Below are 23,555 nucleotides of genomic sequence, written 5' to 3'. Positions count from 1 at the left end.
GTTTTATAAATAAATGTATACAGAGTGGACCATATATATTTTTACACTCACACACACACACACACGAAACAGAAGTGACCACATAAACAAACCACACACACACACTGTCTATACTGTGACATGGCCATAACTCACCTCACGCTAGTGTGTACTGTGAAATATGACAAGCCCATGGTGTGTTTGAGCATGCACAAGTGTTGGTGTGTTTCTCAGATGACAAGAGTCCCCCCCCGATGTCCTTGTCCGTCTCTCAGTAAACTTTTCATTGGGTCAGACATTAGCATAGGCGGCTAACTATAACCCAGATGATGGATGGAGCCACAACTCTCTCTGTGATGTGACCCATACACGCAGCCTCAATAGATAGAAAAGGGCACTTCCTGGTGTATCATGTTAATGCCTCTGGAGTGGCAACTGTAGAATTTCAATAATGTTTGCATCAGATTTGTAGCATGAGGATGTACAAGGCTCTTCTTATCGCCGATATCAGGCTCTGTGGTTCACAAATGGAGGTGTAGGACCTTAACGTTAGCGTCCACAAGAAAAACAATAAAATGAGTGATGACTTAACATGTCTTCAGCTTGTAATATATATATAGTATATATAAAAAAATCTGCAATACCCTGTGGTTTTGAATTTTTACATTTAAACAAAATATGCAAGGCTCCAACCTACACAATCAAACAAAAACACCATCATATCTCTCATATTATGGTGTAATGTTTGCCAAATATGACCCACCTCTGTGTGGCTGCTTGTCGGCAACCATTCAATCATCTGCCCTAAGCACCTGCTGACGGCCTCCCCCTTTGGTATGGTTAAAGCCAATCATGCTCCCCTATGTTGTTAAGGGATTAGTAACAGTTCAATCAAATGGCTTCCTTCAGTTTTCATACCCTGAACATAACGGGGAACAAATGCGGCACACAAACAACGCCTCATTGGAAAACACAGAACAGCAGAAGCCCAAAGCAGTCTCAATGGGAGTTTTGGACATGTTGAGAGCCAACAAGCACAAAACTGATGTTTTTTTCCGTCCCTTCTTGATGGGGAAAAAGGGTAACAGATGAACACTTTTTCAAATGTTTCTATCTATTTCTATTAGATATTTTGAGGGAATATTGTTTTCAGACTGTGTTCCTGTCTGTCACAATTAATATCTCAGTTACACTCCATAAACTGCCGGTGTAATTGTGCACCATTCTTGTGGTTGTCTGTCGAATCTATTCTCTGCTAGTTTTTCCATTCCTGGAGAGATCCTCCTTCCTCTCTCACTTTCTCACTTTCCTCATCCTCTTTGACCTGATGGATCTTTTTTTTTTGAGTCACTCAACCTCTGTGCTGCCTATCCGTCTGTCCTCTGTTATTCTGTAGCTATCTCCCTTCATCCAAAAGTAAGTCAGGTATCTGTTGTCGTCTAGTTTGTTTGGTCTCTCCTCCATCCGGTGGCTGAGGCAGGTTGGATTTCTCTTGATGGACAGAGAGTGAAAATAGATGTCTGAAAAACTAGACTCCACACATCACAATACAATCACCTTCAATTGCACAAAAAATCATTTACTTCAGCTTCTGATGGACTGTATTATATATACACAGTATATCTTACTTTGCAGTATTAATACACAACTCACTTATTACTTAATACCTCCTCTCTGACGTTTGTTTTACTCGTTTCGGTTAAAGCTATATTACTGCTCACCGATGTAAAGCGCTTAGAATATTAAATTCGATGGAGCGTGGTTTCCAGGTGGTAAATTGGCATTGGTTGTCATTTTAGCTGGCCAGGACCTAAAGTAGTGGGTTGGCCATCTTCACCGTCCGATTGGATCTATTGGCTCGAGACTGGGATTGATCGAGCAATTTATTTAGTTTGAACAATGGTATATTAGTGGTATATTATATATTAGTAAGGTAGGATCACTTTTAATTTTTGTAATTTATTCACTTTAACCCATGAAAAGCACGTTAAATTTAGTTACCATCTGAATTTTAACTCTATGAGGCCAAATTGAGTTGCTTTGGAATGATTAGATGACTAGATAGAATCAACACATTTAAAAAAGATCATAATTGAACTATAACAAACATCCACTCAGTACATGTATTAAATTGGATAACTATATATTCCAAGATAGGAAAATCCAGAAATTCCAGATAAAATAATTAACAAAACTCAAACGTAATTGTATAGGGGGAAAAACAAACGGCCTGCTGTTATATGATGTGACAGTAGCCTTAAAGATGTGTACGGGCCTAAAAACCTCTCGGGTGTGTACACAGAGATTCATAGACACAGGCCACCCAGAGGCCTAAATTCATGATCGGGCCCTTCCTGCGTTGAATTATGGCCCAAAGACCCACCAGCCTTCACCTCTTTCTGCCACATTAGGGCTTGGAGGCTGTGAAGGCATGCACACATGGTAGCCTACTGGTGACCCGGTAGTCGAATCAAAAGATGAGAAGGCAATCTGTCCTGAACTGACCTCTAATTAATACTCTTGGCAAAGTAGCCCCCTACAAACACATGTAGGGCGACACACACACACACACACACACACACACACACACACACACACAATTACACTCATAAACACACTTGTGCTAGAGGCTAAAAATGTTAAAAAAAATTGAATTCACTGCTAAAGTAAATTTGCAGTGCATGTTTTTTTTTAAATAAACAAAACCTGATAAGAAAAATTTGCATTTATTTTGTATTGTAGTAATTTATAAAATGACATAATTTAAAGTAAGGTGCATTTAAGTACCTTTGAGCATTTGGAATTACAGCATTATGCCTATTGTTGGGAAGGAAGCAATTAATCGAAATGGAAATTTTTATTTTTTTACCTTTTTTTTATTTTATTTTACAATTCACAATTATTTATATCAATTTTTTACCGTTGTTTTCCCACTGGATATTTCCAAGCGCAGGGCAAGCTTTTAAAAAGTAAAAATAATTTGTAATGAGCAATATAATCTGTTTTCCCATCCACTTACGATACAATGATGAATATTCCCAAAGCAGCTCATTTAAAATACCATTTCAAGTACTTATTTTAACTGTCAGTTTGAAAAAGAAAAAAGTTTCAGAACTTCATCTCCCATAAATGACTTAATATTACTGTTAACTAAGAGTTGCTATATCAAATATGCCGACACAATGGATAAATCACCTTGTACGTCTCCTCTTACTCAGAAGTAATACGGTGTTCATTTTACTAGCTGGTATGGCAGGGAGGAACATGAATGTGTGCAAGTTATCAGTCCACTAACACAAAGCCACTTTCTCCCCCACTATGTAATCTCTAAAAAGGGGACAGTGTTGAGGTCCATCCATGTTATGTATTCATTGAAAAAAAAACACAGCTTAAAGTAAGAAGCAGTGTTAAGGGCGAAAACTTCAAATTGTTTATTGATTTTTATTTGTGTTGTTGAATAAGTCTGTCTGAGGATCATGTCCCGGTGGGAGCTCTGCTTGGGGCGTTGCATTAGGCACACCCGTGCCGAGACGGATCTACTAGAACATGTGAGTGGACAGCTGCATGTACTTACTGTAAGGACTCGCACCTATGCCTTGGAGAGGATTCTTAAATAAACCAGTCACCTTGACATTTGAGATTTGTGTCAGCGATGCAGAATTGAAAATTTCTACCTTTTTGTATTCAGGGTGCAAAGTCACAAAATGTGCTTAAAAGTTGAAAGGTCACGTTGTGTTCTTTCTGGCGACATGTCAGTGTAAATTGAAATGAGGAAATTTGACTTTTTTATATATTTCCCGATGGACTAAGTAGTTTTAAATGGACTCCAAGTATAGTGATGTGTTTAAAATAAATACTTTCTATATTTTCACACAACAGTGCTGAAAACACACACAAAACACATAATAAAATGCAAATGCTACCATCTATATTTCTGTCTTAAATGGTTACCAACAAAATTGGGGCAGCTTTGATGAGATAAACACAGAAAAACTGCTTTTAAAAGGTAATCTTCAGGGGTTCGTAGACGAGAGCATATTATCTTTGACTAATTACAGTACATTTCCTAGTATCGTTATATTGACCAGATAATTCATTCATCTTCCCTACTGTGCATCCTCGTAAGGTTTGTAGGGCTGCGAGAGCCTATCCCAGCTGACTGGTTGTCCTTGTGCCCTGTGATTGGCGAGCAACCAATTTAGGGTGTACCCTTGTGAGGATTGGTGGCTCAGATAATGACGAATGAATGTCAGATTTCTACTTCCAGACTTGTGGATACATGATTACAATTAACACAATCATTTGTGGATTTGTAGCCCGAAACTGTCCACGTAAAAGCAAATTTCTTGGTTGCTTTGATTCCCAAATGCAACCAAGCGCACGAGAAACGGAAACAATAGACGGCAAGCATTTGGATTTCCCTAAAGTCATTTATCTGGACCTCGTAGCCGACGTGGCGTGTTGGCCAGCTAATGACGGCAACAGATGCTTAATGCCTTCTTCACAATACTGACGCCATAAAACACAAGGCAAACAGGCTTCACCCTTAAGGCCTGTCTGTCGAGCAATCAGCGTGTCTACACTGGCAAGCGGGTAGTTAGCGCAGGGCGGGAGACATTGCTCGTGAATACATAGTACGGGGAGGTGCACAAGCAGGGTGGAAAGAAAAAGATTAATTGACACTCTGCGAATGAGAAAGAGAGAATGAGAGCATCACTATGTGAGACATACAGAGAGAGAGAGAGAGAGAGAGAGAGAGAGAGAGAGAGAGCTGACAGTTGACTGAACAGCCTTTTAGGTAAATGGCAGGGAGTTTTCTATTGTCTCTCTGTCACACTGATTAAAGGCACTAGGAAGTGGGTGACACACAAACATAGCGTGGTGATGTCTTATTTTGAAAGTGGCACATCCAGTGTTTTACTGCTAGTTAAGAGTCGTAAATGTCTTTACCTGACCATCAAAGCTATACTTACGACTTAAGAGTATGTCGTCCTGCACATTAAATTAGTCCAATCCATCTGGACTAGGAGGGTCCAAATCTTAGCCAGAAAGATTCCCTCCCATTTGGAACCGATGAGTTAATTTATTCAAAATAATGATTACTAAAAGACAACTTAAGGCTGTTATGTGAATAGGAAGGTTTGAGTATTGTAAGTGGTCATTTGTCAAATATACTGTGTGGTCCATGCAACAGTTCATTTTTAGTGCAACTTTGCATTGTTCATCACTGGGAATGGCTTCTAGTAAGTTAACCAGTTTTCAACACTTCATGAATGAAATATCTTGAGCAATAGCCGATTAATTTGTAGCCATGTTAATTGTGAATAAATGCTTGAGTGGTTGTTGGTCAGCGACCATTCAAAGGTGTACCCAGCCACTCTCCTAAATTCAGTTGAAATAGACTCAAACTGACCTGTGACCCTAATAAGTGTCCTTCACAAACACAGTCCTTAAAGTATCAAAAATGCGGCAATTATATACCGAGGGTATGTTTTATATATGAGACTTTTTGCGGTAAAGCGAGCCTATGATTATTGTAATAACTGATAATTTCTTATGTCAATAGGCAGCCATTCTCCATTCCAGTTTATTTGTGTACTTTCCTTAAAGGAGAATAACTGAAGTCAATTGATGAATATTTGAATGTGACTAATACCGGGTGAATGATCATGTGTTTGAATGTTAACTTTATGAATAAAAAAAATGTCCCCCCAAAAATGCGACTTATAGTCCGGAAAATACGGAATGTGCCACATTGACAAGATAAAAGCTGTGTGTAACGCAGTTCAAAATGTGTACCGTATGTGCCTGACTTGTGTGTTAGTATGCACGTCATGTTTGCGTAGTCTCTGACAGAGTGACTGTGTGTGTGTGTTATACACATCTGTTGCCTCGTAGCAGTAATTTGCGTTCGCAGCTTGGCGCCCTCGTAATTATTCAGATGTTACCTTTTGCTCCGACATTAAACGCATTCGTCTGGCGGACATGAAACAGCGGCGCCTACGATAAGGCTTCAAACGCCGCCTGCTGTCCAAAAAGAAACGAGGAAAGGTGAAGAGATGCATGCTGGGATTGTTTTCACCCGAGGTTTGCTTTCACATTGTTGTTGATTACTGCCATATCTTGTTGGAAATTCTATATGATGCTTTGACACATTTTGTTCTTGATGTTTTATTTGAATTTGATATTTCATGAGACTAAATTAGCTTTGAAAAACTACAGATTTTCCAGAAAATCGCTAGTTTTTTAATAACAGTTCAGCACAGTGCCAGCAGTTAATTAGATTAGTTAAGTGACTAAAGTTTGCCACACATTGAGCAATGCAGCCGACTTCAACTGAAATTTTAAATAATGAGAAATAAACAATGTGATCATCCATCCTCATACAATTTTCCGCCTTCTGCTGCAAGTGAGCACTTGGCAAAACAAAGGTTAATTTATAGCTTCCTCCCGTGTGACTCTCGGACTCAAGTCATTGGATGACATTCAAGGATAATTTGCATCGATCACGTTTGATATAAATAGCGCAGCTGAGTTTTTCCTGCCAAATAAAGAAACAAATCAATCTTTTTTGTAAGATTTAGTCCGAATAACTACACGGTTCCTGTCATTTTAAACAATAGTACCGACATATATTCACCATAATCTCAAAACAGTAAAACACCATGCTAAAATCTGCCTTGTAAACAAATAAATGCTGCAAATGGACAAAAAAATCTGATTGGTCTCTGTTGTGTTAGCATTCCCTTGTTTTTTTTTAAAAAGAGATTCATAACAAATAGGAAATTTAACTAAAAGTATCCGCAATTTGTTTTCCTGTGGGATTGTGTTCGTTGGGTGGGTCTCATTTTTCTTCTTCACTTTGCTTGCACATCCATATTCATATTTACCTCCTGCATAAATATTAAAACAGGCAGCAGGAAAATGAAGGCAGTATAGGATAAATCGGAGAGTGTGTGCGATGTAGAATTCATGTTAGTTTCAAAGCCCCAGCGTCTCTATTCCTGTGGCGGACCGGCACCAACATGCTAATCAGCTTCTCGCCGGAGCCTGTTCTGGCTAATTGTCGACAAATTATCTCAACTCCACAATAATATATGCACGGACGGCCCTTTACTGGCACATCCAGCCCAGTCAAACGCTCCTGTTTCAACAAGCGGCTCGATTGCACCATTTAAATATAGTCGTCCATTGTTATGCACACTTGACTCACTCTCTTTCCCCAATTCCCTTGCTCTCATTTTTGCCTGGTCGCCATGGCTGTTTTTTCTTTTTTCGTGGACGCTCATTCCCACTTGAGTCTTTGTTGTGTTCTCTCGCTGTTCGTCTCATCAATCACCCACCCCGCGCCACGTCTCGTCGTCGGCCCGTTTTAAGTAAAGGCTAATATTATTATAATTTCCAGACCGACATTTGATTCAGAAGTGGCTTAATTAGACCTCAATTGTCTTTGGTGATTGAAGTCGACTTAAATCCTCCGGGACCCTCGCAGAAGAAAGACGGCCTGTTGGGAAATGCATGTGCTCACTTAAAATTAAAAATGGAATGTAATTTGCCTGAGAATTTTGGTTCAAGTTAAAAGAAAAGAAAAAAAAAACAAAGCACACGTAGTTTAAAAATGTTCTCGGAACAGTCCTATTGCTTGCGTTCTCGTTTTGAAACCCATTATGGGATGCTTGTCTAAATACATGGAAATCAATGAGTGAACATGAAGTATTGTATAGTGAGTGCCTGTCCATAGCCATCAGGTAAGGAGATTGCTTAAACCAGGCGTGTCAGACTCGGGTTGGTTTTGCGTTAACGTCAACTCGATTTAATGTGGGCCCGACCATTTTAGATATAAAATTTAGATTTTTTTTTTTCTATAAATGGATTCAAAGAACTGGATTAAAAGCCCTGAATATTCAGTTTTTTTATATTAGATTATTTTTAGATTTTAGATTTTACAAAATGACTTTTGAACTAAAAACACAGAAAAAAATATTAAAAAAATACAATTATTGATTTAGAAGGGGGAAAATCAGGTAATTTAATATACAAAACAAAGTCAGCACTCATGATTTACTTTACTGGGCCACACAAAATGATGTGGTGGGCCAGATTTGACCCCCATGCCGCCACTTTGACACTTGGCCTAAACGATAAACCAAATGTGATTTTTACCACCACAGCGTTAATCTATTTAACCTAACGGCAACAGCAAATGTACCTCTGATGGTCAGCTGAAAACTAGAAAATACAATATTTTATCAGGAGACTAATTTCACCAAAATGTTGTTTTTGGTTTGGTTTTACAGCACTATTGCTCTGAAAATGAAATAGTTATTGTCATTATTTGTGAGCAAGTATATGTGAGATAGAAATGTAATTTGAAAATTACCTGATGATGATGATGCAGGAACATTTCAAACATGTTTACATACGTACAGTATATGTAATTGGAAGATGAAAACACTTGTTTTGAGGTCAATCTTTTCTTCCCGACACTTCATATTTACTAGACCACATTAGCAAGTTGTCCAATTTTGGCATGCAAGATTTTGACTGACTACAAGGGGTATTTAAATGCTCACAAGCAAGAGGTGAGATCTTTTCAATGTGCCTACAGCTGTCAGTGATAACCTAAGCAATGTAAAAAAAATAACCCAAACTAAATGCCCTTGACCTAAAACAGTACTTTTTTTTAATACTTCATCATTATACTGTGGGGTTATACAGGTTGGGTAAAATAGATTTGCTCTTCGTTACTCCTTGGAATTTTAATTTCTAAAGGTAACTCCTTGTTACTGAGAAGTGTTTTAATTATACATAAAATAGCTTTTCCTCCCATGACGACAGCTTTGAGGCTTCCTAGCACAATGCTTGTCACTTGTTATCAACAGATTCATAACAGAATGAAGGAAGCTAATAAATATGCCGTGATGGATGCAACAAATCAGTACTTGCTTCAGATTTATGCCCTTAATAACTCCATTTGGCAGAACGCTGACACCTGCTCGGCCAGACAAAATGGAACTAAATATTTCATTGAGTGTCAAAGAAAGAAGCCCCCCTTCTCTTCTCTTGTGTCTTCTTTTTTTTTTTTTTTTACTTTCTTACGGTACTCTTAACAGCCCCTCTTTAAGACTTCAAGATTAACGCCGAGCACCCGCACTCACTATTCCCTCTCGGAGTAGGGATTCATCTTGCGGATCTCTTTTAGGTATTCGTTTATGGGCCATGACATGAGCTATGAATGAGAAACAACGAGGATGACCTGAGAACATTAATCATGGAGCAACATATGGTAATGGAAGGTTATCAATTCCACCACACTCTGTGATTAAGGAGGACAGATGAGCAAAACCATTTGAGTGAAAGGAAAGACCAGCTCTGGTATATATAAGAAAAGAATCAGAAAGAGTTGAGGGATGTGATAGAACAGTGATTCTGAAAAACTAAGTGTAATTTAACTCCAAAAAAATAAATGAAAAAAAATATGGAGCTCTCCAACTAACCCGAACATAATCAATCATAATGCAGACTGCTAAACTTGTATCACATTCCCCAAATATATAAAACTGTACATAACTAGTACTTAATTTTATTGTTTTTTTCCTAGGATCGGTCACATGGCTGTAAAAAGAATTGGTATCAAACTGCATGTATAAATTGTTTCTAGTATAATATCCAGTACCTAATTTTATTGTTTTTTTTCTAGGATCGGTCAAATGGCTTAAAACTGCATGTATACATTGTTTCTTTTCTTGCAATATCCTTACGACTCTGCATTATTTTGTTTATTTTACCGCTCAACTGTTTCTCTGACATTGACAGATAAAGACATAAAATCCTTTTAAACTTTTCCCTTTGATAGCAATCAATCAAATGGATAGTATGTCTCTCACTGTCAATGGCATCCACTGGGTTGATACTTAAACTTTTTTTTTTAAATACTCGTATTTTGCAATCAAAATATTTTACATGCAATTCTGATCCTCCGAAAATGAGAGAATTTTCCGAGTTATATTTGTTGTTGTTTCACACTAATTTTGTGTGCCATTCAAAACATGAGAACCTGAGAACATCTTTGTACACATTAGCTATATTTGTTCTTTTTTTTAATAGTGCCTTTTGGGTAATACGCTGTATAGATATTAACACATATTTAGGTCATGCTTTTTGTCTGATATAGATCATTTAATTTAGCTGTCTTGCCCTTAAACACTGAGGTAGGATAAATATCCCGGGTTACCATGATGAGAATACATCTCCAAACATTTCTGGCAGCGCATGAAAGCGATCTAAGCATTAATTTGCGAGACATGAGGGTGACTTGACTTTACATCCCATCTCGTGGGGCCGGGTAGCCTCCAGCTTGCCTTGTTCACAGCGTTTTGCTGGAGATTTATAGATGATCCACCCTGATCTCATTACCATGCTGCTGAATTATCTCATCGCTCGCATTAATCCACTGATTACATTTGATTTAATTTTCATAATAATTAAAGTGAACCATCACTAAAATGAAAAGCATTGGGGCCATGCGCGAACGAGTGGGCATATGTGTATGTCGGATGGGGACAGCGTCCACTCATTGCGTAAAAGGATAGGATGATAGGGCGCTAAAGCAGCTTCTGACAGCATACGTGTGTGTTGAAGAATCCACAAGAAGTGATTAGATTGATGGGAGTCAAATAGAAGGAGAGAAAGGAAGGTAGGAATTGGCAGAAAGGATTAAATTAGCATATCATAAAACATCTCCTTTGAAAACAAAATCCTAGGCAGCCGGCTACCGTTTCTTCTTTTTCAGTATTACGGGTCATCCTTAAACGACCCCGGCTTGACCTGATGACACAAAAGAGACGGAGTGTGTGAGGGCTGCATTAGGTGGCAGCAAAGATACAGTACTCTTCTGACAAAGGGCTATAGTGCAGTGACTCTGTGCACTCTATATCAGTGGAAATATGTACACTTAAAGGACACAACATTAGGTACACGTGCGCAATATGGTGAAATATTGTTTTCAATTTTGACGGACACTCAGAGTTGTGCATGTTAGATTGATAGTATTAGGATTATTTTTTTAGTTTGCACTATTATATTGGAAGTTGACATTTGAAAATGATGTTTACATTTGCATGTTTATGCAATTAACAAGAAATAACTATTATATATATATATATATATGTATATATATATATATATATATATATATATATATATATATATATATATATATATATATATATATATATATATATATATATATATATATATATATATATATATATATATATATATATATATATATATATATATATATATATATATATATATATATATATATATATATATATATATATATATATATATATATATATATATATATATATATATATATATATATATATATATATATATATATATATATATATATATATATATATATATATATATATATATATATATATATATAATTTTTTATTTTTTTTATTTTTATTTTTTCTCCAGGGAATTTCTAGGAGTGAAAGATAAATAATTGACACTTCGTAAATAGTTGGTCCTTGCCTCTCAAATTAGGTGAGAATGGACCATAGAAGGCAAATGTTTTTCCATATCATATTTATTATTAATTATTGTAATGTCAAAATTACTATTTTAATATTATAGAAAAAAAAATTCGTTTTACTTTTTGTCTTCTACTCTAGCAGAAAAGGTTATGAACTAATACTTATCCTTTTTCTTAAGTTTGTTAAAAGTAATCTACCTGAAATATGTAATGTAAATATGCAAATTAATGTTTTTTTAAAAGCATTCAATTTTTCCAGTCCTTGATCTAGAAGCATCCAAGTTTTGAAAACTTATCACCCAAGTTTTTGTATTTTTTTTAAATCTACTTTTCCCCCTATAATGCAAAAATGCCATAACTAATTGAATTAGCTCTTTGCCTACAACTTGACAATGGCCGTTGTTTTTATGAAAATGACTCCACACAGCCACGAGTACAAGCCCAATGTCGTCGTCGGCGGCGCAAGAGAAAGTGCGCGCAATGAGCTAATCAAATCAAACATGCAGTGCAGTTTTGCATGTTAATGCTCGCCGTGGGTGTCGATAGCGTTTAAAGATGTCAGGGGGTGGATAGCGAGATGGATGGCCCTCTTCCTGCCTTTCACGTCCCACCTCGAGGAAGTTAAACAGCTTCTGCCCTAAATAGAAAAACTTCAATATCTATTTAGACAGAGGGAGGGGGATGGATGAAAACGGCAAATGGATGAGTGCGAGATGTAGAGAGGGAGGGGAAAGAGTTGAAATTAGGCAATAAGTCCCTGACCTCAAGTGCACATTGTGACACATTGACGCTGTTGTCGTTTGTTAATCAATGGAAGTGCTATGCAGGCTATACGTTTAATGGCATGAGATTGGCAGACCTGTAGCAAAATTAGGCAAGATTTACATCAATTTACAACCTCAATGACTCGTACATTGCTGAGGTAAACATGACTTTGAATCGCACACCTCTGTCACATCAAAATCGTGTAACGTTCCAGATAGATGGACTTTATTCACGGATTAAGAAACATGTTTAACCCGACATTCAATCTTAATCCAGTTAAACACGGACTCTTTTTTTTTTTTTTTTTACCAAGTCATTTATTTAAAAAGTGATGATATGTCCCGTGGAAAATGTCTTGTGTTTTATTTTGTCTGCTAACCTGTCTGTGCTTCATTTTCATTAATAGTGTTCTGGTCTTAAATCAAATGTGACATCCTTCTCCAATAAATAATGGAGATGTCTTCTGGCACAACATACAAACAGAGAAGTGCTTTGGGATGTTTTTCTAGATAAATGAAGCACTACTTCAATTAGTTTTAAGTCAAATTAGTCATAAATAATGAAGCCACTTTCACAGTCAATCTGGAAACTCAGTTCCAGTGTTTAAAGTGGAGGAGAACTGGTTTTGACTCTTCTTTCTGTAAAAAGAGGAGATACAATAACTATTTCTCTCCTATTTGTATACTATGCTGTTGAATTGTCCCAGTGTGCCCTGACTTTAGTGTGGAGGTGACTTTGGTACAGTCTAGTTGCTGGAAGGCCATGTTGAGGTTCTAGATATGAGCTGCAAACTTTAATTCTTCACGTCAGCAAAAAAGTGTATGTGTGACTAGATTCTGTTGCATGCAAATCCTTACTCACCCAGTGTGGGTGTTTGCTTGCATGTATGTGTGCGGTGGATCCTGTTGCCCAGTAGTCCTCTATCAGTGTCTGCCTCCTCATGTGATTGATTGTTCCCGGTAAATTAGGACTTGGTGATGGGGATGGGAGTGAGTTACACCCTTCACCCCTGTCCTTGGCCTCCACCTTTTTCACCTGCTCCACACTTACTTTTACTTCTGATTGTATAAACTTGTGTTTAGTGACTTGTTTGAACCATTGGAACTAAGGAAAATGAACCAAACTCTAACTTTTCCCAAGAGACAATTTTGATGGCTTTTGGTCCTTTGAGTGTGTTTACAGATACATTATATTGCTGACTAACATTTGTTAATAAATAAAATAATAATAAACCTCTTTAGTTACTGTAATTCAGAGGTTATGATTCAATGATGCCTGTTTCTTTCCTGGTGACAGGCCAGATCTGTCCAAATTCTGTCTGGACCTGTTCTGTGTTGTCAGTGTGTGAAATGGGGAAAAAAAACACAGACCGGTGATGTCCCGGTAACTAAAAGTATGCCGATTGATTCCCTGAGTGATAAGCCAGTGCTGATGTGTTGTGTTTCCCACAGCAGATCAATTGTTGCCTCTTTCTAAATGCATAAGCAAGGCATCCCCTTTGGACCTGTGGCAAAGCAAGTATATTTGCATTGACCCTCTCAACAGCAAGGCAGGGTTGAGATCATTTACTGCATACTGTATAAAAGCATTAAATATGGGTAGACAACGGAATTGATGAAAAGAATCCCGGTACAAGGTTGTACTTTAGGGGTCACTAACTTGGTACCCATGGAAACAAGTTCACCCCTAGGAACCACATGAGTATTAGATTGAAAAATTGATAGCAGTGTTGTTTTGTTGGGTTGTTTTGGGAGGTTTGAATCAATGTTTGGGATCAGTTCCACAAAACTCTGTTCTCAATGGCATGGGTGACCACTGTGGTCTAAAATAGTATTCTTTTGGGAGAAATGGACCAAAATATATATATACTGGATGAAGTTTGTGGAAGGGTAAAATATAAAAGAATAATACCGTTTGAGGGCAATTGTATCAAATACAAATGACGTGTACATACATTTCTGACTTAAAAATAGACATGCAGGCAATGTATGTTTTCTCAACCAGCAGTATAGCACAGTACATAAACATTCTCCAATAAAACTGTTTTGTTTTTGTTCTTTCAGCAATTTTGCCCAGCTGTCCTCAGAGGGTCCTTGTCCTGGAGTGGCAAATCCATGTGGTCAGTTGGTCCAACGCCTCCTATTTCTCCCTCCCTCTCTGTGTCTCACTTCCTCTTTCTCGTACTACCAGACACTTGAGAAAAGAGCAAAGCCTTGCCCCATGGCGTTTGAGAATGTGAATTGTCTCCCAGCTGCTAACCAGGAGGAAAGGGGCGATCGGCAGCGTTCTAAAGCTAAGAAGCAAATGAGAGAGACAAATTATGCCAAAGAGGCGCAAGATGTGAGACGGCCGCGTCCTTGAGAACTGAAACACAACTCTTTGAAGCGAGCCGGAGGACAACGTGAGTAACGTGCATCTGTTTTTTTGTGCATGTTTGTGTTTGTGTGTGTGTTACTCAGTTGTCAAACTGGGAGCACTGTGTTTAGAAGCTGATCATCTTCGTCTTTAGGTTTGAAATGCTCAAAGTAGATAGTGATACGTCAAAAACAAACAAGGTCAACAATATTAGAGGGCCAACAAAACTAAGTCGAATCCATCACTTATTGAAAATATTCCAAAAAGTTAAGCACTGCACTAACGGCTATTGCAAGGACTGTGGCAAGAAACCGATAGCTTTCAAATAAAATACAAATTACAATGAACATCCACATTGGAATTCTCTTGGTTCCGTACAATTGTATAATACAAATCTATAAATTGCAAAAATCCTGAAACCATAAGAGATCATATCATTTTTGGAGTGTCTACTATTTTCACAGTAATGGTAGACACCATTGTATATAGTCTAACAGTGAGTGGGCTTGCATTTGAAGGGATGTTTCTGAACCGGATGAGGTTTGCAAGACAACTTGTCCCACTGAACTATTTGTAAGCAGTCATCAGACATAAGCCACACAGCATACCAAAGATCTGGTTGGGTTCCACTCACGAACATACTGGATAACATAAGCCAATGTGTTACTCATATTTCGGAAAGCGTTTAGGAGATATATGTCATTACAGCGGAAGATTACTGTGTGGAGTGCCAAATGGCTGACATCATGACATTTGGCAGGCAAAATAAACATTCTATCCTTTCAACATGGACTCTGAAGTCCAGCCAGTGAGAATGCGAAGGCTAGCGTGGATACATCACACCCATAACCCCCCCCCCCCCAAAAAAAAAAAAAAAGTCCCCAGGTTACACGGAGTCATATGAGGCCTTGCGAGAATCATGTTTCCAGCTTGTTTGATCATTCGTGGTGGAACAAGTACGACCGATTCAGCAAATATATTTAGATTTCAAATGATAGCATATTGTTTGCATAGATGGCATGTCTGTAGGAGTATTTCAGTGGTTTATCATAGTATCAAAAGCTTATCCAGATGTCCAATCAGTCTCCTAAATTATTATTGGTCCATTTTATTTATGAAATGCATCGTGACTCTACTATGATCTCTCTGAGATGACAGTCTAGGGTTTATTTTTAGACTTTTTAAACCCGTGTCTACTGGGTGAGCATGTTTTGACTACACACTATGTAGTGGCCTGTTCAGCGCTGTGTATTTTAGCCTGCATTTGCCAACCTATTGAGGTCAGACGCTCAATAATTAAAGTGTAGCACTGGTTAGTTCTGAGCTGTGCTGGCCAATAGCGGAGACCCGTTTCAGTGATAATAAAATACCTTGGACAATAAAGATGGAACAGAAATTGCAGATGCTGAAAGGGAGATGAAGTGTAAGGGTGAGTGATTTCCATTTGTAGTTAGTCTAGAAAGTTGTTCGTTATCCGAGTCGGTGCTTCTTCCCAAGCTTTTACCTTTGAACTTTTCTAGCATCATTCTATTCTGTGCCTGTTAACAAGACTCATTGGCTTCCATAAACAAACCACATCTGCTCTAACAGCAACTGTTTTACAATTAACCACAAAGTAACATATTACCAGTTACATTTATGAAATGAACAAAACACACCAACAACTTCTGTATTGTCGTAACTGCTTTTATATTATGACAGTGATTACAACAGTCAGCTGGCAAAAAGCAAAACGGGTATGACTCTGAGTAATAAATGTACAAGGTGACATCTTGGTGATAGTTCATTGCACTTTGCATGTTGTATCCACATGCTTTGGCGTTCTGCCCAGATTATAAATACATGTAGGCTCACTATGTTTTTTTAAGGGTGCTGTTAAAATTCCTAACATCATTGCTTCGCTATGCACAAACAATTGTATACTAATTATGAACTTTTTTTTGCCTTTCTGTAACTTTCCCCTGTCATATAATTCCAAATATTATTATTATTGTTTTTTTAAAGTGGGACAAAAGACAAATTCTGAATCCAATAATATGCAAGTGCCAAATTTCAATAGTTTCAATAGAAATATGGCTGTCCACAAATGGCGTTTTTTGGGATTAGGGCAGTGCTTCTCTCATTCTACTGTCTCATATTAAAGATTTATAAAATATGTTCTATTTTGGAAAAAAATATACTTATTTCAATACTGAAATTTGGCATCCCCACATGATCCACACTTTATCCTAAATTGTGGTATATTATCTTGATATAACTCTTGTCATATACATTTTTTTTAAGATATCCCTGGACTTTCAGTTGTAAATTTTGGAACGTTTTCTCGGTTCAGTGGAATCTTGAACAGTCATTCACGTCTCCATGCATCTCCTCAACCTTTAGTTTCAAATTATTGAGACTGTCCACTGCTGTCTCTCTGTTCTTTTTAAGCCTCCTGTATTTACTGCTAATCCTTTTTATGCTTCTCCCAAGCAGAAGCCCCGGTGAGATCCTGTAGATTTAGCCAGAGGTTGATCTCATGATTAGTATTCAGCTGTCAGAATACGTCAGTCAACTTTTTGGAGGCCCCCCCCTTTTGGTCCTCACCATCGCAGCCTCATTTGGTCTTTAAGATCTCAATGTATATATACATCAGCGCTGAAGTGTGTGTGTATGCTGCATCACGGTACACGTAGCTGCGTGAGACCCATTGTGAGAATGCTGTGTGCATTAATGTCGGTATACATATCCAACCTCCCCCTGAGTTCCTACGAAGTCGCCCTCCATCATCTTAAATGACATGAAAAGAGCTGGGGAGTGATATATGCATGAATTAATTGTCTTGAATAGGAGTATTTAGAAGCTTAATCCTCAAGGATTAACACAAGAAACCCTCTCTGCTAAAAAGCTTCTGTCTATTTCTTGATGAGGATTGTTTTCATTTCACTCCTGCTCCTCCTTGTCCTCCTCACTTGCTAACACCTTTTTGGTTCTTTTTCAATGAGCCTCTAAAAAATAGTCAAGTATAGGATTAGCTATGTGGAAAAGATGGAGTTTGCAAATTGCTTTTGCATTTTGCTAAAATTGGAAATTCATGTACTGGTGCAGAATTTTTGTTTCTTCTTTTTAAATATAAAACTGATGTTACAGGATTAGATGTAGCTTTAGCGTATATACCCTACATTTTCTACAACTGGCGACCAATCCTGGGTTTAGTGTGACCCAAATCTAGTCATTATGATGAGAAAATTCATGTTGTACTGTGCTTTGTTGTTAAGAGTGAACCAGATCACAAACACAGGCTGTTTTAAAGGAGAGAATGAAGCTTTACTCGTATCATATTCTTTAAAATAAGTATTCCAACTTGTGTAGTGGCTGAAACACTAATTAACTGGTGTTTTTCTTATTTTTTTGTTTGCTTTTTAATTGGTTCAGAAATAGATTTCACTGTAGTATAGCACACAAACACAACCATACTACAACCCTCCTGGTATCTCACCCATCTAGTCATTCCATCTCTCTTCCCTCTTTCATTTATGCACTTTGCATCGCAAGTCTGTGAGATACCCAGCAGATCAATGCCTATAGATTAGCTCATTGGAAGCCATTAGTTATGGGTTTTTATAAAGCTAGTCATTATTGTGCTTAATCTTGCAGAAAATTAAATTTTGAGTTGTGTAGTGTTTTGCTTAAAAGTTGATTTTTTTCTTTCTTTTTTTCCCTCCTTTCGGCCCCTCCTCTCACTTAACATCTGCAGGTTTTGTCTTGCTTTTGCATGAATTAGGGTGTCAGCACATTTGTGTTTGAGCTCATGTAGACTTACAGAGACCTGTATAGATGTCACTCTTAATTAAGCGTCATGCATCTTGGCCATGTCCGAAAAGCTTTTCAGGGAAACTAGAGTGACATGGTTTGGCGCACATTATGCATTTTTTTTTTTTGACACGCTTGGAAAATCTATTGTCTCAGCCTCTGTGCTTGTTGGACTCAAAGTGATGGTTTTGCTGTTTTTTTGGTCTTTATCCCTCCTGCCACAATGCTTTTGTTTTCATGTTGTGATGGAGTTGTCAAAACTGGGGAATTCACCAGTATGGACTAAAGACTGGCTTTTTTTTACCCCCCTGCAGATGTTCACTGCCTTTGAATGGTACTGATGATCAACATAAGAAACGTAGAACAGATACATTCGATTCTAAAAGCTCAAACAGCCTATAGGTAGTTTCTACTGTCACTCTGCAATTTTGCATCTCTCTCATGTGTAACAGTGTTGTCTTCAGATGCGAGTTCATTTGTTCTGTGACCATGCAATTTCATTTGACTCTTCATCTTCCCCATTGAAATGATAGAAATCATCACTAATTAGTAGTTTCAGCCTCATGAAATGAGCAGGCGACATTATTGTGTTTTTGGCGAGAAAAATAGCCAGCTTTATTCGATATTGTATTTCCAGGAATATAATGCAAAAAAAGCTTTTTCTCCATTTTTTATATTATTATTTTTTGTTTACCCTGATTCAATGGACATTGTGTTTCTCCTTCTGTAATGTTCATCTTTACCATGTTGGGGGCAGTATAATATGTACAGGGTTTAAAGTCTTGAGTGAAATAGTTTGTTAAAGAGTTAGTTAAAAATACCACATTTTTAGAAGGACCTGCTTTTTATAGTTTCGTTTGTATTCACCACACTCAGCTTTCATTCCACTTTTTAACCTCACCTACCATCTTGTTACTCTTGGCCTAAAGTTCTCCCCTCATGGGATTCCTCACTTCAATCCTCCCATTTGTCGCATTCGCCATTGCCTTTATACAATGTTAACACCCCCCCCCCCCCCCCAACACACACAGGCACATTCTTTGTAACTAAACAATAAATGCCTCGAGGTCTGAAACGATCACTTTCCATCCCTCCCCGATGACATCAAGCGAGAGTACGGCGGCAGCACTCCTTTGTTTAGCTTTCCGCAAATGAAAATTGCTAATCAATTTTTACCCCCTCTTATTTCATGGCATGTAGTTCCTGCCCCTCCCCTGCCAGCTGCCACTGTGGGGCTATGGCACAGGGCTGTAAGCTTCATTACCAGTTGGACTTCATGTTTTGGCCCTCAGCTCTCTTTTCATTGAATTACTAAAGATAGATAAGCCTTTACATGGAATTTCTCATCACATTCCAATAGCTTCATGCTTTCAAAACCATAAACCAGTAGCGCAGATTTATAGGTTTGGTGATAATCCAAGAAGAAGAAAGGGGATGTTTTCCACTGCAAAGAGAAAACAAATAGCTTCCTGTCATGACCTCCCCTAAAATGATTATTTGTGATTTTTGTTTTAGTTGCCTCTTAAATATAGCATTTTTTGCCATTTATTTGTTTTATAATATTATTATTTCATATAAGCGATTGTGCATAAAATTACGCTATTTTTTGTGTATCATTTGCAATTTTAAGGACAATTCAATTCAAAGTTTGTGGACAAAACATTAGATTCATTCATTTCGGCCTATACCATAGCCAAGGTAAGGCTAGCTTTTAAACAGCTCCCCCCTTCAGTGACACTATAATAGTTTATACTGTTCATAAATCAAATATAACAAGAGCACGGTGCGTGGACGCGCATACCTCTTTTTGTAGAAGAACGTGGTCGTGTGTGGGTTTTGTCATTGAATGGTTTGTGAGAATCAACCCCCCGTTGGACAATCGTGTAAAAGTTAAAGGAAGTGATGCTCCGCTAGCAGTGACTGATCTGCCCCAATCCCCACTGGTCGAACACCCCCGAAAACCATTGGCCATATTTAGCTCTGTTTTAACATTTTCACACTCAACATCTTTTTTCCCAGTGTGTGTGTCTGTGCCAATGTTGAAAATAAATGTGTATGTAAGAGTGCATACTGCAGAGTTTGAGCTTAGTGGAAAAGCTGGAAGCGTTGTTAATCCCTGTGGCTGGCTGAGCTGAAAGGCCATTCATATTTTTAGCTGACTGAATCATATTCTGTCATACTGATGTCCATTACATATTGGGAGATGTCAATGACTGACTGACTGTCTTAGGAAGAAAATAGAAATGTGGGTCTTAAAGAAAACCAAACACATGCACTTTTGAGTCATAATTCTGATTACACTATAATTGTAGCGAATGGTTTGCAGGTCGGCCTCACAGTGGGGGACTTGGGTTCAAATCCAGGTCTCTCCACCTGTGTGGACTTTGCATGTACTCCCAGGGCCTGCATGGGTTTTCTCTGGGTACTCCGGTTTCCTCCCACATTCCAAAGACATGCATGGTAGGCTGATTGTACATTCTAAATTGGCCCAATGTATGAGTGTGAGCGTGAATGGTTGTTTGTCTCCTTGTACCCTGCGATTGGCTAGCCACCCGTTCAGGGTTTCCCAGGGCTCTAGTCCGAAGTCAGCTAGGAAAGGCTCCAGACCCCCCTCGACCCTAGTGAGGATAAAGTGGTTCAGAAAGTGAGATGAGAGACTATAATTGTAAAGAAACAGCAATGATAATGATAGGTGTGCCTTAGTATCATACAGTATTGAGCAAATTGATTATTGTTATTTGTTTCTATCTGAATTTGTTGACATAATATACCTCCATAAATGATATTAGCTGACGATAAATGTATATTTTTACCTATGATATTTGGAAAAATACCATGCCCCTTTTAGATTCTTGAGCAGTCCCTTTTGAGTTATTTCAGTGTATACAGTTGTCTTATTTTGTCCCCTCTCCCTTGAGTAGCTTCACCTCCTCAAGCCCCCACAACCTTTCCACCTAAACGTAATCCCCTCATGACTGAAACTAGGTCTCCTACTCCTTTCTCTTTCCATCTTCCTCCCATTACTTGTCTGGTCGTCTTGTGTTTGCGATAAAGATATTCACTCTGGTTTTCAAGATTGAGATGTATCTCCCGCCCTCACAGCCTAGAGCGACACTGTCTATGACCACTGACCTCAGGGGTAAATGTGAGGTCCCACCTCACCGGGAAATGAAAACATTAGCTTGCCTCCGCCGCCTGACCCTTCTCACCTCCCTCATCTTCTGTCATCCCCTTTTTGCACTCTCCCTAAATCCCCTCTGAACCTCCTCCTCCACTTTTTTTTTTGCTCTCGCTCTTCCTTTTCAGATGATATTACTCCACTGGAGTTCATATTTTTAAACATTGAGTCAGAAATTAGAAATTATATCTGTCAATCTTGTTAAAGTCTTTGCATATTTAGGTCAAAAGTCCAAACATATTGGAAAACTGGACTTAAAATGTATTTCTATATAATAATCACATCCTATGAAATACAGCTTCAACTGCGTTTTAGTCTACATCGTTAGTCTGTTGGTTTTCCGCACATGAGAGTTTGAAAGCACAACAGAGTATTCCCTGGAGATCGCTCTCCCGTCCTCCCTTGTTCCTGAGAGAAATGAGAATGCGTGAAGTCAAGTAGTCGCCTACATGTAGCTGTGCACTTCATGCATATTTATACTTTTTTCTTACAGACTATAGGCGGCAAACAGTCTGGAAACAGAACAAATCCTAAAATAAACCATCTCATCTCATTTTCTGAAACGCTTTATACTCATTAGGTTTGCGAGGGGTGCTGGAGCAAATTTAACTTGCACTGCAACACAAGTGAATGTCAAGAACACTGGGATCACATATCCATAGCAGCATAACAGTGACATCTTACTTGTCAGTGGAAACTAAAACGTCAAACACTACATTCTGCTCTCAGTATTTTAGTCTGAGGGACCCTCCCCTTCCTATTCCTGTTCACACACTTTCAGGACCATGGACAGAGACTGTATGTTCAATTCACCGGATGAGTAGTTTCTTGTTTATGTGGAAAATGTGGACAAACACTCAGACAACAGTTATTTTTTTCTATTTCTTTATTTTTCTTTTTGACTGTGAAATGTAAAAGTAAAACATTGATGAAAACAGCCTTTTTTTTCTTTCCTTTTTTTCTTTTTCTTTTTAACCCAGAAACAATACATCTTCATGTGGGTGTGAAATTGAAGCCACTTTTTTTGGCCAAAATACTCCATTGGGACATATGGCAAGTGAACCCGGAGGGGAAGAAAGTAGTGCATGCAATTATAGATATTATAAACACTCAGGGTAATCTTAGGGTCAACCGGAAAATTATTTTTTCTATCAGAAGTAACTTGTTCCATTTTTTTAGGTTTACCCAAATTGTCAATGACACTTAAATCAAAGGTATTTGTACCTCTTTATTAAAGAAATGTCTTTATGTCAAACCAAAAGCCCAGAAATAAATATGCAGTAAAATAACACTATAAACATGGATGAACTTTTGTTCGTTAGGACTGAAGGCCCTCTATCAGTTTTGCAGTCTTGCATTTCCTCTCTGTCTTGCTTTATATTGTGGACAACTGATTTCTCTTCTATCTTTTGCGCTACCCCATCTGCCTTTCGCAGTAAAACTTCTGCTTATTAGAGAAAGACAGGGAAACAGAGACTGATGGAAGTGATGGCAGAAAACAGACATACGCAGAGGAAATTCTGCTTGTCAGGACTTCTCTCTGTTTGTCTACGCGTGTGCCAGGTTTTGTTTATCAGACAGGAAGTGGATCTCTTACAATAGCGTTCTGACGTTTCTTCCTCTCTAATGTGAAAAAGTGTTGTTAAGATTCCTATTCCAGATACAATCCATACGCATACGCGCACGCAGACGTCACAGTGGTGTAGATAAGATGCAGCTGCTGTGCTGCAGACAGAATCACTGAGTCAGCTAAAAGCATTCACAGTCGTGAGACAATCACTAAATTTATACAGAGAGATTCAACATATGGCTCTGATATATTTTATTCTCCTGTAACTCATCAGCCAGTCAAGGGAACCCATGAAAAGAACCTTAACAGACATTTTATTGTTTGTATGTGAAAGAAAAGTAAATGTAGTGGTCTCACAGGTTTGA

General features: G+C 38.1%; 1 protein-coding gene across 2 annotated transcripts in view; it reads left to right on the top strand.

The window, feature by feature from the left end:
• The window catches only part of esrrga (estrogen-related receptor gamma a), a 147,684-nt gene that overhangs the window by 39,982 nt on the left and 84,147 nt on the right, over positions 1–23,555 (top strand). Inside the window, exons 3-4 of one of the 2 annotated variants that reach the window (XM_077713219.1) lie at positions 14,359–14,414; positions 14,486–14,696. The gene's annotated coding sequence lies outside the window, so the exon portion shown is untranslated. Of the gene's footprint in view, positions 1–14,358; positions 14,415–14,485; positions 14,697–15,856; positions 16,080–23,555 lie in introns of those variants that run through there. The other variant, XM_077713222.1, reaches the window with a different exon arrangement.

Source organism: Stigmatopora nigra, chromosome 3 (assembly GCF_051989575.1).
Source record: "Stigmatopora nigra isolate UIUO_SnigA chromosome 3, RoL_Snig_1.1, whole genome shotgun sequence".
Taxonomy (NCBI): domain Eukaryota; kingdom Metazoa; phylum Chordata; class Actinopteri; order Syngnathiformes; family Syngnathidae; genus Stigmatopora; species Stigmatopora nigra.
The sequence above is the reverse complement of the archived record's forward strand: the minus strand, read 5'-3'. Positions and strand labels throughout refer to the sequence as shown.